The sequence below is a fragment of the Pygocentrus nattereri genome, chromosome 7 (genome assembly GCF_015220715.1).
Source record: "Pygocentrus nattereri isolate fPygNat1 chromosome 7, fPygNat1.pri, whole genome shotgun sequence".
Classification (NCBI taxonomy): Eukaryota; Metazoa; Chordata; class Actinopteri; order Characiformes; family Serrasalmidae; genus Pygocentrus; species Pygocentrus nattereri.
In genome coordinates, this window is record NC_051217.1 from 43656526 (window position 1) to 43660745 (window position 4220).

Genomic DNA, 4220 nt, shown 5'->3' on the forward strand with positions numbered 1-4220 from the left:
CAACCCTAACCCTAACCCATTTGATCATTTTACACAAGTAGGCGAAGGCAGTGTTAGAAGTCTTGCCCAAGGACTCTCATTGGTATAGTGTAGGGTGTTTACCCAGGCGGGGACTGAACCCTAGTCTACAGCGTAGAAGGCAGAGGTGTTAACCACTACACTAACCAACCACACTGTTTTACATAATCTGTATGCAATTAAACCTTTGATTTAAAATTGTTATTATACCTGCTGAGTTTTCACGTTATGTTCATCCCCAGTCTTTAAATGGAAGGGATGGTTGGAGTTCTCTACATTTGCATCATTAGCTGTTTCTTCACCCACCTGCAACATTTTTAATAAGAATTAGTTATAAAGCAGAAATCCGATTCCTGTCTAACTCATGCAGATCCAGAGTTTCACCATTATCTGATTATTCAAGACTATGTAAACACATTGAATTAGATACTGACACAATCTGATTTTCTGCAATTATCAGATTATTAAATGTACACAAAGTGAATCAGTTACTGACACAGTCTGTTATTCTGCAGTTATAAGATTATTAAGTGCATGTAAACACACTCACTAATCTAAAATAACCTTCAATGGCTCATAAACATGAATAACTTTCATGTTTATCCACTGCCTGTTCCTGTATTAGAAGACTGTCAACTTGGTTGATCAAGAAAATTCTGATAACACTTGATTGGTATTTTGTTATGCAGATTTTTTTCTCATAAATAGAGACAAACATATTTCTAATTTATTCAAACTATAATTCAAGCACAAGGTTATTTAATACATTCTGAAACACTGATAGCCGTTCTGTTTACTGTGTACTGTGCAACATACCTTTGTTCTCCACGGGCAATCTTCACCTCCATAGTCATAAGTTACTTCTTCTCCTTCTTTGATGTCATTCAAGGCAAACAAACAAAGGTGGGGTTTTCCATTCACGTCAATTTTTTTCATCCTACAGTTTGGATGTTGGTGTTCGTCATTAACTAGCCGTCCAAATGATCCATCTTCTCTAGAGGCATCAATACTTATAAAGATGGAAACATAAAAAAGGGCTTACACAATATATTACACCAAAATTAGAGTATCACTTAGTTTAGCGTAGTATAGTTCAGTATAAGGAGTTTAGTTTAGGAACAACTTGAAATCTTACCACCATGTTTTCCCTCTCCACTTAAACGCAAACATAAATGCAGCACATGACGGAAGGTAAAGTTTTCTTCTTCTCTGGGATTCTGCATCATTTATCATATCTCCTCTATATTCAACAACAAAATCTCCTTTGCAAATTGAACCCTTTGCAAATACACCACGTCCTGTAAAACACAACAAAAACATTTTCAACAAAACAGGAAAACTTTTCTCTATTCTACCATTATTCATTTGTCTATGGTAATATGAACCACAAAAAAAAAAACACAAAAATTGACCTCAACAGATGGTCGCTCATTTGAGATAGACAGCAATATAGTGCCTATTTAATGTACCCTGAAGGTTTGCATCAGATGCTCATATGGGCCTTATGGGCAACAATTTATATCATGGTATAATTAAGATTACTGATGCTTTTGGTGTATATCACAGTTTAGTATATTTACATTAATGGCTACCACAAAGGACTGACTTTTACTGCAGCTCACTACACAAGAGGTGAGGGAGTCAGTGAGGTCTGCACTGTTTGTATGTTGTGTTATCTGCATTTACATGCACACTGGTATAAAAGTAATGACAAAACTAATACCTTAAAAAGAGTTTCACCTGGTAAACCACATGAACTGGTATATCACCCAACCAGTGTTAGATTAATAATTACTAACTAATAAATCTATCAGACACCACCTTACCTTTCACTGCATTGATGTATTTCACCTCTAGTCTGCATGTTTTGTCTGTCTTTGAAACAACGTGCTGAATTGCATCCTTAAGGGGACTGATACGGGGTGGCATTTCAAACTGCAGGGAAATATTTCACAAGTTAGTTATCAATGGATTTAATTAAGGATTGAGAACTTTACAATGATTACCTATATATGATTTTTAAAATTTATTTCTTATACCCAGATACTTCAACAGCAAAGGAACTGCATACTTTCAAGATTTCTCTTTTTTTCAGGCCACCACCTCTGAAAAGCCTTTGAGTAACATATGAAACTCAAATATAAAACAAAAATGGGAATGTGGTAGAGTTCAGTGTAAAAACTGGTTTGTATTATCCAGCTTCTGGTTTACCATGCCCAGTGTTAAATCACTCAGGGCCAATATCTATATAAAATATAGCTGTGAAATAAACTATAATCAAGATGTTTTTTGTTTGTTTGTTTTTAACAACCTAGTAAAGTGAATGACACCATGAAATTGGGCTGCAAAGTCAACCTGGTCTGTGCAGTAAAAAGTAGTAAAGCCTAAGACCTCGAGCTCAGTTAAATAGCTGGCCCAATGCTCTCACTTTGGTTTAGCTCGGTTTAGCTTTCAGTGCTTTGACTTTTTCCCTTCGGTTTTGTTACTTGCTGATGCTCCAACGCCGAAATATGTTGTTTTAACGTCGTAGGGCACAAACCACTTCAGCCGCGGCTGCCGGGAATGGAAGGGATTAAGAGCTTAACCGCGAGGTTGGAACTGGCTTGTGTTTCGAACTGGCCCGCTCCACCTTAAATGAAGCGGCAGTTAATGTTATAAGAACTGAGGCGCCATAATGTAATTGCTGCACCGCTTAAGGTGGAACGGCAAAATTCGAACTAGACGTTGGCGAAACGGAAGCCATCTTCAGCCCAGTTTAGCCAGGGCACGATTCTTACCACGAGAAAGGTTTATGAACGTGTTTCTCCATAACACGCAAAACTCTGCCGGGTTCGGTTCGGTACATTTCACAGAAACATTGGACACTTACTGAACACCTCTCAACGCCTCCCTGCCTGCTGACCTCTGGGCTTTAAATCACTTCTATCTGCTGAATGTACAGCTTAATGCCAGCTGTGTTAATGATGAAGGTACAAGTGGCTTCAAATTAAAAGTCTGCCAACGTAACGCGCAGAGAAAAAGAAAGTTAATTGTATTACATTTCTCTATAAAGCACTCTAGGTCAAAATCTGTGGTGTTATGTGTATTCTATGAATTCACTTAAAGTCACTAAAATGTAAATATATAATTGTGTGTGTATATACATACATACATACATACATACACACACACTATATTGCCAAAAGTATTCAGTCACCTTTGCAAATCATTGAATTGAGGTGTTCCAGTCACTTCCATGACCGCAGGTGTGTAAAGCCGAGCCCCTCGGCCTGCAGACTGCTTCTACAGACATTAGTGAAAGAATGGGTCGCTCTCAGGAGCTCAGAGAATTCCAGCGTGGTACCGTGATCGGACGCCACCTGTGCAGCAAGTCCAGTTGTGAAATTTCATCACTACTAAATATTCCACAGTCCACTGTCAGTGGGATTATAACAAAGTGGAAGCGATTGGGAACGACAGCAACTCAGCCACGAAGTGGTCGGCCATGTAAAATGACAGAGCGGTCAGCGGATGCTGAGGGGCATAGTGCGCAGAGGTCACCAACTTTCTGCAGAGTCAATCACTACAGACCTCCAAACTTCATGTGGCCTTCAGATCAGCTCAAGAACAGCGTAGAGAGCTTCATGGAATGGGTTTCCATGGCCGAGCAGCTGCATCCAAGCTTTACACCACGAAGCACAATGCAAAGCGTCCCTGTGAGGGATGGATGGGGTCGTCCACAATGCTGGTGGCTTTCCGGATACAACGTGTGATGTAGATGTCCATGATGGAGGGGAGAGAGACCCCGATGATTTTCCCAGCTGTCCTCACTATACACGGTAGGGTCTTGCAATCCGAGGTGGAGCAATTCCCAAACCATCACCTTAGTTTTGTCCACATTCAGAGACAGGTTGTTGGTTCCACACCAGTCCGTTAGCCACTGCACCTCCTCTCTGTATGCAGACCCACCACAGTCATGTCATCAGCAAACTTGATGATGAGATTTGAGCTGTACTTTGCCATCAGTAGAGTGGACTAAACACACAGCCTTGAGGGGCACTGGTGCTCAGTGTGGTGGTGCTGGAGGTGTTCTTACCCATCCTGACTAACTGAGATCTCACAGTTACAGTAGTCATTGAGGCAGGACACTGGAGGCTTCTTTGGCACAGGGATGTTGATGGTGGACTTGAAGCACATCGGAACGACTGCAGTGCTCAGAGAGA

General features: G+C 40.5%; 1 long non-coding RNA gene across 1 annotated transcript; it reads right to left on the reverse strand.

Moving 5' to 3' along the window:
- Positions 1–1230: 1230 nt before the first annotated feature.
- On the reverse strand, positions 1231–2966 carry LOC119263691. Its single transcript, XR_005130462.1, has 3 exons — positions 2888–2966; positions 1845–1953; positions 1231–1316 (listed from the first exon to the last, which is right to left on the reverse strand). It is a non-coding gene; the product is annotated as an uncharacterized LOC119263691 (long non-coding RNA).
- Positions 2967–4220: the final 1254 nt, after the last annotated feature.